Here is a 14668-nt window from a genome sequence, read left to right as displayed (position 1 = left end):
TCCGCTACTGGCGGCTCGGGTTGGCATCTCGGGCACACACCGACGCACCGCTTCTCCGGCCATGCTGAGGCCTTGCCCCACATACAGCAACTAGAAGGATGTGCAGCTATGACATACAACTATCTACTGGGGCTTTGGGGGGGAAAAAAAAGGAAGAGGATTGGCAATAGACATTAGCTCAGAGCTGGTCTTCCTCAGCAAAAAGAGGAGGATTAGCACGGATGTTAGCTCAGGGCTGATCTTCCTCACAAAAAAAAAAAAAAAAGATAATTTCCCCACCCCAGTTATACAATGAGGCATTTCTCTAAGGAGCCTAGTTTCCTATTTAAAAAGGAAGATATGGGTCCTAGGTGTGCTAACTGTTTTTGGGGTATTGCTGTTTCCGAGACGTCCCAGTGGGCAGAGCTAGGCAATATATGATATATATATATATATATATATATTTTATCCACAATAATTTCTACATCTATATCCATTACTATGACTATATCCATAGAAAAGGATGAGTTCACACAGATACCTGTAATTCCAATCCAATACCACAGGGTTCATTCAAGTTTTCTTCCTTTCCATGTTTGTACCTTGGACAATGAGAAATTTGGCTCCCACATCCTTAATATATTTATATATTTACTTATTTGATGGAACCCCTGCATACAACTCATTTCTCACCTTCACCCCACAGTTCTCTGGCTCAGATGCCCTCTTCTCCCAGCTTGGGCTGCAACAACCATGCCAGGCTGTTCTTCCACATGGATGTCCCCTTCACGCTGCTGAGCTCTGACACCCTGTACCATTATGTAGGTACACCCTTACTATTCCTCTATGGCTGTGACTCCTCACACCAGGCCACTCTCCCCACGTGAACACCCTCCTCGGCCCGCTCAGCCTCTGATACTCCATGCCAGGCTGCCCTTCTGTGGGGATGCCCTCTGCGGTCAGGCTCTGACACGAGAAGCAGGCCATCTCTCCTTTGCAGACACCTTCCTCACGCTGCTTGGGCTGAAACACCCTGAACTGGGTCGCTATGGCTCCATCCCATTTTTTGCTCGAGCTAATGGCTTTAGGACTAAATTGTTCAAGAAGGGAAGGGAAAAAAAATGAAGGAAGGAAATGAAAGGGGGAAGAGGAAGAGCTATTTTTATTGTTTTAGGTAGAAAGTTTCTTAAATACACATAGCTAAAAGTATTCTAACTGCTTTGGGCTTAGGGAGCATGAGAAATTATATCAGCAACAACTTCTTCAGAACTATTGAACTGCATGTCACCTTGATATTCTCTGTATATTTTGCTATGTTCCAACTACCACAACTACGACGACTATGCTAAGCTGTTTATATACTGGACGTTTGATTGGTTTCCTCACCAGAATCCATACTACATTTCCTTCTTCCTGAGACCTCTAAATTCCTGGCCACTTAGTTTGGATTGTACTGACTACACACCAAGCTCCACAGGTAGGCACTGATCCTCTTAAGTCAATCAGTTTATCTCATCCTCCAGGCTACTATAATTAGTTCAGAAATGGGCATGGAACTAGGCCTTAGCCAATCAGCACATACCCTTAACCTGGCCACGACGACTGGTCCAAGGGTAGGCACTTCACTAAGCTGGTCCAGAGTGACTTCTGGGAATGCTAGGATACAAATTCTATCTTCTCTTTGGGCTTGAGACAACTATAAGAAGAGAGCCTGAAAGCTGTGTAAGGAATCATTGTGTGGAGCCAGAGTTTGAAACACACCCAGAAAAATCAGAGCCAAAGGAAGAAACTTTATTGTTTGCATTCTATCAGAAAATCTTCACTGCCAAGGGGCAAATCAGATTGTTTTAATTATCTTCCCAGTTGACCTGACAAATGCTCATGCATTCTGCTTCACAGAGTCAGGCACTGTTTATTCCAAAAGGTCTTTTTGCTGTTGGCTATTTAAAACTAGTTGTCCCATCCATGCTCCATGATCTATTCACTACCTAAAAGCAAGTCGGGAATGAAAGATTGTTCTTGACGATACTTTAAACTCTTCTTCATTTACTCTCAGTTATATTTGCATCACCCTGGTTCCTAGGTTTCTGGTCCCACATGTTCATATTAATTGTGACTTCTGGACCCTTCTGTCCGGCACTCCTCCAATCTCCCATTTTGGCTTACTGGACTTTGGCTTCCCAAGTGGATATCAACACTATTTTTGGTTTTACGTTTTGGTCCAAATCCTCTTCTCCATTATATCTATTGAAAAATTCTCTGCTTCAGTTTCCACCTGACAGAATCTCACTATCTGAGCACCCCCTACTCCTTCTTGTAACATTGTAAGATTCAGCACACTGAACAAATGATGGAATTCTCACTCTTTGTCAGGAACTGTATTAAAGATCTTGACAACATATTTTCCCTTGACATAAATAAGTTATAATATATGCATAATTAATGCAATTAAAATGTTTATTTTATTTTAAAATTACCACATATATGAGTTCTGTTGGCATGCCTTTATTCTAAAGACTTAGTGTTCTTTTTTATAATACACAGTTGAACTCAAACTAGAATTAATAAGGATGATTTTATTTTGATTCTTTACATTCCAAAACTATCAGCATTATATGGACATTTGAGGACCAAGTATTTTCTTGGCTTATTAGAAGGTCAGTTGATAATTCTTAAAATACCTGATTACTATGGACAAAAAGCCTACTTTTTATGGTCTTAACTTCTAAAATGAAGTACATTTTAAACAGGAATATGTTAAGTTAGTGTCTGAGGACAGTTCCTTTTCTATCTTCAGTCACAGAAACAATTATCAATCCCTTGGAACAAGCCAGGCACTGTGCCAGGTTCTGCAGACACCATGATGAGCAATAAGATAGGCTCCAGGCCCTTGCGGAGCTCACACAAATTGTGAAAGACAGATATTAACCAGACTATCACTCAAAAAACACGCAATCACAACACTCCAAAGTTTTCATTAGAATCTTTCCCTTCTGTTTGTATATGCATGATGTCTTGAGTAAAATACTTAGAAAAATATCTGAACTAGGAGTCTTAATCACAGGCTAGTGAAGAAGCAAGGTGGGAAATGTGGCAAACTGGCAGATGCATGCCCAGTATAAGGGGGCACATTGCCGCATGGAAACGTGGGCTTAGTGTTGTCAGAGCTTCATGTTTTCTAGAGAAGCCAGATTCTTAAATGCTGAAAAACAATTTAAAAATTATGGGTCCAAATAAAACATGTATGAGGATTTGGTCTGCAAGCCACCAGTTTGCAACATATAATATAACAAATGTTGAAGCCTAGGTTTATGATGATCTGATTTTATACAATCAATTCAAGTCTTATGTAATTTCTCCTAAACAAATTCAGGTACTGCTCCTGAGCACCACCTCTCTGTGGAAGGTGTAACCTACCCAGCAGGCAGTGTTTGATAGTGACATTCAAAGAGTGTTAATTTTCATAAATTTTATTACATTTCATTTTCATATAACATCGATCATTCTCTGCCTCTTCCAATTGTGATAAACTGTACTGTTTAACTATACTACATGCTTTGTTCTACTTTTAAATTCTTGAGTTTTTCATATATATCTTCCAATTATGTCATTTTGTAATATTTATGCCACAAAAAACCTTTATTTGTCACTAACTCTTCTTTGAACTTCTTATGCATTTTTCTTACCATAAACGAATAAAGTTATTCATGATTTAAATCTCATTTGATATTCTATGGTCTGCTTTGAAATTTCTTTAAGCTAAAATCAGCTTTTGTCCTGCCATATAGTGTTTGGACACAACGGGGGGTTGATCGGTAATTTGTTAATATGTCTTTTCTTAAGAAAGTAGTTTCCTGTGAAAAATCCTGTCTTTGCATATAGGCACTCTTTTTTTGGAGAAGAAAAAGAGAGATTCTTAGTTAGCACTTTAATTTTTACAAAAGGCTGTCAACCTTAAAGTCTGCATATTTGATCTCTAAGGCACAGAATCCATACTCAGTCAATAACTCAGAATAACAGTTCTTTAGGCTTCAGTATCTTCACATGTTTGGGGCTTGACTCTCATCTAGAACCTTGTTGAGAAAAGCAATCCATTCACTCCTCCAGAAATTCTAAGGTTGTTTCTTAGGAATCTTTAGAAAACTGCATAAATGGGCCATGTTGTCTTGGTCTGCTATAAAATTAGTTTTACTGAGTTTCACTTTGGAACAATATCCCTATTCCATCAGGATGTCTGAAAACAAACAGTTTTAGGTAAGCACTATCATATTCACTACAGTTATAATATGGTGGAAAGTGTCTACTACACCACTCAGGAAAAGCTGGTCACAGCCAAAGAGGGTATAATAAAGGTGGCTTAAGCCAAATTTGCAGCCCAAATTTAATAATTATTGTAGCACTCTATTCTTATTTTGTATTGATCTTCATTCTCTACTCTCATTTATAATATTCAAGGTTCTAACTTTTTATCTTACACTTTTATTTTATGGATGTATTCTTATAAGCTGTGTGGCAGAATTTGGCCTTAAAGATTACGAGCAAATAGACGTAACATAGTCATTGACAATTTCCATCTATTTTTCTTTGAAGAATCTGGTACTTTATAAAATTTCCAAGAGATGCTCTCTTAGTACTTTCTCTTTAGGCTATGAGTTCTCTAAATCCAAGTATTAGCTTGTTAAGAAGCTTGGAAAAGAGAAATATAACAAACTATTGCCTATGGATGAAATTCAAGAGATGTCATGATGATCTCCTTTCTTTCTCTCTAACAGTATGTTTTTTACCAAATTTGTGAAGTCCAGAATATTATAAATTCTGGAATGTGACTATCAGAACTCCTGCTGGTAGCAGTAATTCCAATTTTTTTTTTTCCAAAAACAGCAAGAAAGATGTAATGAGAAAACTCCCAAGTCATGACAAGAAGATAACAGGGTCATTCAACTTTAACCTCTCCAAAGTTTCACATTTTGGGGCCAGCCCCATGGCACAGTGGTTAAGTTCGGTGTGCTCAGCTTCGGCCGCCCGGGTTCGTGGGTTTGGATCCCAGGCGCAGACCTACACCACTCGTCAGCCATGCTGTGGCGGCAGCCCACATATAAAACAGAAGAAGATTGGCATGGATGTTAGCTCAGGGCTAATCTTCCTCAAGCAAAAAAAGGGGAAGATTGGCAACAGATGTTAGCTCAAGGCAAATCTTCCTCAGCAAAAAACAAAAAAAAAAGTTTCACATTTCAATAACTCTACTTCCTAAGAAGGCCTATGAATTTAAAATACAAAACTCTTAAGGAGAAAAAAAATAATAAGAGAGATGGCTTCCTTGTCAACTTAAATAGTAAATTGTCAGATGGCACAAAATGCCATTTTAAGTCACTTCAATAGAAACTTAACAAGATTGAAAGGTATAGTCACAACTAACCTACTGGTGAGGCTCATTTTATAATTCAGAATTGGGTAATGGAGACCCACCTGCCAAGTCTGGTGAGAGTGTGAGAAGGACACCTGCCTAAATAGGTGAAAGAAAACTCTTCGAGGAAATTAAAGTGGAATAAATATGACCTAGGAGATTTGAATAACCAGTTGGCTAAACTTAAACCTTTTGTCAACCCTTGTTTTAACTCGCTTTGTATATCGTGGCATTAATCTTGCACCTTTCCCTGTCAAGTTATATATTAAAATATGAGCATTTTATATTGGGAACTCCATGATTGAAACCTTAAGGTGAAACTTAAAAATATAGTTGAAATAGAATGTTGGAAGGAAGCAATCCAGTTGTGACAGGTCTTTCTGAATTTAAAAATCTTCTATTATTCTAATGGTGCTCTAATTCATTCTTTCTTTCTCTGCATCTATTTTTTTCAACAGCCCTATGCCAACAAATGAATTTTAAATTAATTAATTTACCTTGTCTGTCACCTAAGAAATCAGGCCAGAATTTTATTAAGAAATGGTATTTTTATAAGAAAAATTTACAAGAACTTTTTTTACTGTGAATATTTTCATGAACTCTATAAAGTTGATAACATTTTTTATTTATCCATTAAAAGCGTTTTGTGTGTCTATTGAGTTTGCTCACTTTTCTTACATACATCTTAGCCAAAATCTTGTTTTCAACAGGTAGTGAAAAATACACTTTTATTAGCCAAAATCTCCTCAGTTCTATGAATAAAAAACTTAAACAGAAGGTTAAATCTGATTTCCAACCATTTCCCAACAGCAATCATGTGTATTGAATTGGGAGAAGAAGGAAATTCTTAACAGCTTCGAATTGACTCATGTACTATATTCCCTGCTTACAATGAAATGACACCAGCATTGTACTGAGTGGTATGTCAGGGTGGAAATGGACTATAATTTCCTCAAGAGAAGAGAATATTTTTTAACCAAATGTCCAATGCTCTAATGAAATTTTGAATTTTAACATATTTTTTGCATGAAATAACTCTATTCCTCTAAATACAGGTGTTTTCAAAGCCCACATGAACAATATTTTTCATAAGATAAATAAACAAGAGATTGATTGAATAAATGAATGAATGAATGAGTGAATGAACTGAACTTGGGAGGAAACTCATATTAGAGGACATCTGAGGCTTAAGATATTCATGTTTTCTTACCTATGTTTATATAGCACTTAACTTTTGGAGTTAAATTTACATAAAATTAACTACCTGTGAAAATAAATACTTCCATAATGTGTTACAGAAGACTAGGAAAATTGCTTCTCTGAATAATTTTTCTGATAAGGTTAAGTTGTCCACAATCTACTTTAATCATGTGAAATATAAAATCAAAAAGCACATTTGGAAGAAGAGATGGGGATATGATCATGTGTGATTAATATTTTCATTATTACATTTTTCTGTATTTTTCAAATACTTCAACAGTAAGTACATATTTTTGTTGTATGAAAAAAAATTTTAAAACTTTAAATGTTACTGAATAATTACAATAGGAAGAGTCCCTGATAAACAAATGTCCTGACATAAAAATAGTCAGAAATAGCCTGAGGCCCCTGATCCCCAAATAGTTCTGGAAATTATCCTTCTCTCCTTTTTCTTCTTGCTTCTGTCAATTGATTGCTGCTTGGGATTAGCCTTCTTTTCCAGTGTTTTCCCTATTTATTATCCATAAATCTGGTTCAGAATGACATCCTCAAAGGTAAAACCAGCAAAAGTGAAAGAGAACAAGGAAGACTGTGAACACTTGTTTCTGCCCCTCCTGCCCCAAGGCCGTGCTCCCTGGCTCCTTTCACAACATTGTTGTGGTCCAGGTGAGGCCTCATCTCTAAAGTAATTTTTAGGATACATACAACTTAGAGTAGCCTGCATCTAGTTTTCCTCTCAGTTCTAGAATGTTCTGCCTTTGGTAAACATATCCCACTATTAGCATTTTTTGTGCTTTTGTTCTTCAATATAAAATAAGGAAACAAAAAGCTTAAAAAGCAGAAAGCAGGGAGGTAGAGGAGAGAGTCATTTTACCTCCTGTAATTTTCCCTTTTGCCGTTTGTAGTAAAACCTTTAATAAACCTTAAAGGACTGTATATTGCACTGTGTGTTATGTTCAGGGAAAGTAGCATAAAGGAGAAATCATAAGGAGTAATTATTGTGCACTTGATCAGGGATATTAGAAACTCTGTCTGAAGTAAGAAGACATCAGTTAAAAAAGGAAAAAATCAAAAGGCAACAAGTAATGACTTGCAAGCCCCTCTATTAAACGAGGCACTCTTGTAGGTACCAGAGATAGAGCAGAGGTCTGTGGTTATCCTTTTTTTCTTCTAATGTTTGGGTAAATAAGTTCAATTCTGAGAGAATGAGAAGGAAGCCTAATTTGGGCCACAGATCAGGTTGAATTCTCTAATCAAGATTCAGCAATAGGAAAGCTGCTATTTTGACACTATCTGACTCCTATGTCTACATCTCAATCTGTTCCATATTGGAGGTGGAGGCAGAAGTGATTCAAGTCCCCTTAGTAGATAAGATGGACTTTTTGTCTGCCCTGGAGGAGCTTAAATTTTAGTCTTCGTGAAGAAAAGAGTTAATCAAACAATTATTTGCACAAGCAAAACTTTAGTCATAATTAGGATGAATGCCACAGAGATTCTATGGGAGCGTCTACCAAGAGGACCTGACTGAGTCTGGAACGTCAGGGAAGGCTTTCTTGAGGAAGAGATCTCTGAGCTTAACTCAGAAAGATGAGTCGTTGAGGCTACCCAGGTAAAGGGAGGGAGGGAGGGGAGTGAGCAAGCCAGGCAAAGGGCAGGACTCAGGCAAAAGGAGCATGGCACAATCATTGCTTAGAGAAGTCCATCTGGTTGATGTGTGAAAGAGTAAATGACAGTGACGTAGACAGGGGCTTTCTTCTTCATCTCCAGAACAATGGGAAGCCTTCAAATGATTTTAAGCCAGAATCAGATTTTTGTGTTTTAAACGAGTCAGAAAGGCTACAGTGAAGAGAATGTTTCCAAAGGGTGCAAACATAGACACGAAGAAAGCTTCTAGGAGATCATTATAATAGCCAAGGGGCCCCAGGATTCTCTCATCCCTCACCAGTAACCTGGAGCTCCAGGAGCTCCCAGCCCACTGTCTAGTGAGACGGAGAGGATATGTCCTTATTCCAGCTGTACTGTGGAGTTTTGCCCTTGGTATATCTGGCAGGGAATATGACTGCACATTTCCAATAGAACTAATGCCAACTAGTTCCTCTCATACCATCAGCATTGTCGTGTGCCCCCAATTCACAATAGCTAAAATGGATTTTTGAAGGCTACTTGGAGAAAGCAATCACCTTTTTCATATTTTTCTTGAACCTATTTTCTATTTACTCCCCAGGATGAACATACTCATTCTTCTTCTAACTGGGAGTTGCCAATGCCTGGCATTTCTTTATTTCTAACTCTGACCTTTCCTCTTTACCCCAGGCAAATATTTTCAACTGACTCCTTATATCTAATGTTCACTGGATAGTCTGAGGGTATCTCAAACTCAATATTTGTAATACTGTATTTGTTTTCCAATCCACTTTGAATTCCACATCTCATTAATGGCTAGAAATCCCAAAGTAATGTCACCATCTATCACTCGTTTAAACATTAATAAAGTTCACCTAAGAAATACCTCAAATTTGATTCCTACCTCTCCAATAATAATATATTTTTATTATATTAACTGATAATATAATATTAAGTGATAATATAAAGTGCCCAGCACAGGTGCTTAATATGTGTCTGGCACCTGTGCTGGGCACTTTATATTATCACTTAATCCTCATGATGGTCCTATGCTATTGTTGTCGTTACATGCTGTTAAGTCGGCTCCGACTCCTGGGAACCCTATGAATGAGTGATGTCCATAATCCTATGCTATTATTATCCCAATATTCAGAGGAAATCAAGACTTTAGAGAGGTTATATTATGTTGTGTCCAAACTCATGGGTACCAAATATAAGGTCCTTCATAATTTGATGCTACCTTATCTTTTCAAGTTCATCTCTCACAATCCATCCAGGTTCTACAATCCAGTGATAATGAGCCTCTTGACTATTTGCTAAATATGCCATGCTCTTCAGTGCCTCTGAACTAAGTTATTTCTGACTCAGTTTTCTTGGTCAATCTTAAGTACTAGCTCCTTTATCAAATCTCTGAGTTTCCTGCAACTCTCCTATCCATCTCCACAGTTCTTTATCCAAGTTTCTATCCTACCACTCACCTCATGCTGTGATTATTTGTATATATGTATTTCTTACTCAGGAGAGTTTTAGTTCTCCAGGTGTGGAAAAATATATTATGCATCTGTGTAAATTTAGAGTCCAGAACAGTGCCTGAAAGGTGGCAGGAATTCTGTGACTTTTAACTGAAAGAATGGTGCTAGCTAACTTTATCCCCAGACATTGTGCTAAGTTCTCATACACATTATTCATTATCCTCACAACAACCCTATGAAATAGATACAGTTATCATCCCCATTTCACACATAAACTGAGAGTCAGAGAGGTTAAGTGACTGTCACAGAGATTATAAATTGTCTCCAATATCCATTCTCCAATTTCCTCTCATGGAATTAGAATCCTCAATTTTCAGGTAGTCTTATGGCCATCCAGAACAAAGGCTTTATTTCTTTTCAGGCTTCTAACTAGATAGGTCTTGTGACTAAAGTCCAAATCCTGGCTGTGCTATTAGAAGGAAGAAGGTATCTACCCTTTGTGTTTTCCTTCTTTCCTTTCGGCTGGACTGAGAATACACGGGTGAGTTATCTTGGACCACACAGAGAAGGGCAACACTCTAAAGAGGGCAGGGAAATATGAAAAGTCAGTCTGGGCTCCTGAAGATCTCATAGGGCAGATCTATTCTGATAGATTATTTCCAAAGAAGGCTCTAATAATTCTTCCCATTCTGCAAGTAACTTTGCCATCCCTATCATCAAGAAGTATTTTCTCTCCCTTTAAATCTGGGCTGACCCTGTGACTTGCTTTAGCCAATAGAATGCAACAGAAATGACACTGTGACTTTTAGGCCTAGACCTTAAGAGGCCTTGTAGCCTCTGTTCTCACCTTCTTGGAAGCCAGCAGCCACATCCAGAAGTTCACGCTAGACTACCAAATGATGAGAGACCACATGAAGAGAGAGAGGTCACCTGTAGGAGAACCAAGTGGCTGCAGCTGCAGCCAACACGAAGGCAAGAGACATATGACTTAGGACATCTTGGATGTTCGAGACTCACTGGAGTCACCCCAGCTGATATGACGTGAAGCAGAGATAAACCTTCCTCATTGAGCCCTGCCCAAATTCCTGACCCTCGAGTCAATAGCTTTTTTTAAGCCCCAGAGTTTCGAGGCACTTTGTCACAAAGCAATACAACTAAAACAAACACTATGCCAGTTGGGCTTTTATGAAAAGAAATTTCTATACTCTAATCAGCCACTGTCATTTTGTGTCTCTGGGACATGAGTGGAGCCTATACTCTGGCTACTACAGTAATTAAACCGAGTTCCCACAGTAAGTGGCTTAAAAGAGGATTTGAAGCAACACAGGTGAGCTCTTGAGCCCAGGTGGTAAACCACAGAATTATACTCTCTAGGAGGGAAGGAGAGGAAGAGACACATTTATTTACGGGAAAACACACATTTTGTGCCAAACAACCAACGAAATATCCTCTATCATAAGGTAAAGACTGATTTGATGCTCCTTAAGGATAATACATAAACTGACAATATAAGCTTCCTATTTGACTGATAGATAAAACCTATACTCTAGTTTCAACCTTTATTAATATTTTTCTACAAAAATCATACCATTCCAAGAAGTCAGCGATGACCACTAAAGCATAAAAAATAACTTTTCTGCATTTCTACCTTATAAACGCCTTGCATGCTCTGCTACCTGCCTGGAATGCCCTCCTGCTAGTTCACCGCAGTTCCTTTTCCACATTTTCACTCAACTACTCCCTCCTCTGAGGAAACTCTCCAGAGCAACCCAATCCCAATGAACTTCTACAGCACCTGCCGCCAATCCCATGCATTTGCCAGATCAGATATAGGGTCTTGTATTGTTAGTGTTTTATACATTAATCCAGTCCAAAGCTGCTTATACGCCGCTCATGTGCGATGCATTATCTCAGGGGCTAGAGGGAATTACAAATAAGGGTAAGGCACCATCCCTTCAACCGAGAAGTCAGTGCAGTAGAGGGGATAAATAATAGTACACAAATGATTACAAGTCAAACTAGTAAACAGTGAGTCCCAAAAAGAAGGCCACTAGAATTTCTTAAGCCCACCTCATGGAAGCATCATGTATGTCTGTTCCCCTTCTATTAAATTATAAGCTTCTTTTTTCTTTTAATTAATTAATTAATTTTTTTCCCCCAAAGCCCCAGTAGATAGTTGTATGTCATAGTTGTACATCCTTCTAGTTGCTGTATGTGGGATGCGGCCTCAGCATGGCCGGAGAAGCGGTGCGTCGGTGAGCGCCCAGCATCCGAACCCGGGCCGCCAGCAGCGGAGCGCGCGCACTTAACCGCTAAGCCACGGGGCTGGCCCAATTATAAGCTTCTTAGAGCACAAATCTTATACGTTTTTGGGTCCTTCACAGCCTCTAGTTGACCATTTTGCCCATTTTGCCCGTTTTGTGAATATCCAATAAATACTAAGGTATTTTCTTGATTCATGTAAGGAACACAAACAATGAACTCTTAGAAAATGGTAATTGCCTTAAGTCTCACATTATTTTGAATACCTGAGGAAAAATTAATGAAGTTTTACTTTATTGAGCTAAAAATATATCAACAAATTAAATAATATTACAACAAACTCCAGGAGATTGTCTCAATACTTTTATTTTATCAGAACTGTGTGTGACATATGAAATTTGAACAAATAATCCATCACCTTAAATTTATAAGTTGTTCTGCAAATATTATTTTAACAGTATTTGTTGTAATCAAAATTTGCCTGGTGTACAAAAGGACTATATATTAAGTATAATTATATTTATAGACTAATTATTCTGTTGAGGATTATGAAATGTAAAATGAAAAGAAGGTTACATCCCTGAAATAATTTTTATCTAAATCTAAAGGATTTTTTTCTTTAGAACAAAAGGAAATTGTGTTCGATGAAATGCAGAAACTGAGGAAAATGGGAAGATCAGTGGATGAGAAGATCACAGAGCCTTTACAAGGCAATGAGAAAAAAGCGTGCTTTTGCAGTTCCAAGTTTAAACTCTTGGGCTCTGCTCTTTTGGACAAGCTACTTGAACTTCTCAACTTCAGTTTTCTAGATGTAATGGATAGAAGGGTGTCTATCTTACACAGATACAGTAAAGCATAAATGAACAACATATGAAAAGCGGTAGCACAGTGCCTCCCATACAGTAGGCACGCAAACAATAGCTACAGTTGTTATTTGTATTTTGTGTACTTGGACAAGCCTAATATCTTGATGGACCACTCTTTTCTTTTACAAGAAAAGAAAACTGACTTTGACTGGAGCATACTAGTGTTTTAAATTCAACAACTTGCGGGGCCGGCCCAGTAGCGCAAGTGGTTAAGTGCGCACGCTCCGCTGCTGGCGGCCCGGGGTTCGAAGGCTCGGATTCCGGGCACGCACCGACGCACCGCTTGTCAAGCCATGCTGTGGCGGCGTCCCATATAAAGTGGAGGAAGATGGGCACGGATATTAGCCCAGGGCCAGTCTTCCTCAGCAATATTAGAGGAGGACTGGCAGATGTTAGCTCAGGGCTGATCTCCCTTACAAATAAATAAATAAATTCAACAACTTGCGAATTTCTAAAAAAAGAAGAAGAAAAGAAAACTGAGAACAACACTGGGTTGCCAACCTTTTATTTTTCATTTTTCCAGGTAAGGAAGGCAATGATTGAAAGAGCATTCCCTTTGGAGAATTTTTTTTTCTGGTCACAAGCCACTTTGTTACGGTTGGCATTTGCCCACAGGCTGTGTTTGGGGACCACTGGATTAAATACTGTTCTGTAGCTCAGGGGTTTTTTTGCAACTTGAAAATTGTTTAATTCTATGATTCCATGCCAGCCTGATTACAGAGATGTGCACAGATTACACAGATAAATCCTTGAATGCCAATTTAAAAAAATAAAATTCACTTATAACTGAGACATAAAAGAAAGAGCATGGAAAAGATGTTCAAGATCTACAGAGCGAATTTAAATATGTTGAGCAATCTAGATATCTAGTCCCTTCCTTTACAACTTAAGACAAGTATCTGCTTTTTGCAAACATATTAACCTTGTTTTATTTACATATAGAAAAAAAGTTAATAGTGGAATGATTATGGGCTTTGGAATTAAATGGAATTGGCTGTAAATCCCCAGTTCACTAGTCACTAATTTTTTGAGAAGTTGCCCAAGCTCTTAACTTTTCAGAGCATCTGTATTCTTTTGGGGAAATTGATCACAAATATCTCAAGGGCAGTTGTGAAGCGTAAAATGAGAAAAAGAGCACTATTGAGTCAGTGCTTGGTAAAAAGTATTCATTTAAAATGCATGTCTTTCTCCCATTTTCTTTTCTGGTTTGCCCAGGAGATGCTCTGTTTACATTTGTTGTCCCAGCCTAATTATTAATAGCTGCCTTTCACATTCATAAGTGTACAAGTTTGGATGAAAATTTATACGGTCACTCTATTTATGAAAAAATCCTCCCCATTATGTGTTCTTTTTGGACTTACCCTAATTCCTAGGCCAAGGCTTTTCAAACAGTTGTCTAAAAAATATAAGGATTTAGTGAATATCCAGAATTTGTAAGAGTGGAGAACAGAATAGTATAGTTAGGTTGCCAGGGGATCATATCCTTCATCTACCATTTACCAGCTATATTACTATGGTCAAGTTGTTTAACCTTTCTGAGTATTGGTTTTTCAACCTTCATCTAAATTGGTAACACAAAGATTAAAGGAGATAATAAAGCACTTAGTAAAATACATGATACACAGTAAATGTTCAATATGTGATATTATATTCTTATTTTAAAACAAATGTTTTCATACATTAATGGAAGAAGTATGCATTCATACAACATTTCTGGGGCACATGTGTATGCATATAAAAATACTTAAAATAGGAATACTTTTTGATTCCCTCAAAAAGCTCTTCTAGAATTATATCAAGGAAATAATCATGGATATGGCAATTATTTACATATAAGAACATTCATCTCAGTGTAGTTTTCC

Source organism: Ceratotherium simum, chromosome 1, assembly GCF_057802395.1.
Source record: "Ceratotherium simum simum isolate JZ-2026a chromosome 1, ASM5780239v1, whole genome shotgun sequence".
NCBI lineage: Eukaryota > Metazoa > Chordata > Mammalia > Perissodactyla > Rhinocerotidae > Ceratotherium > Ceratotherium simum.
The sequence above is the reverse complement of the archived record's forward strand: the minus strand, read 5'-3'. Positions refer to the sequence as shown.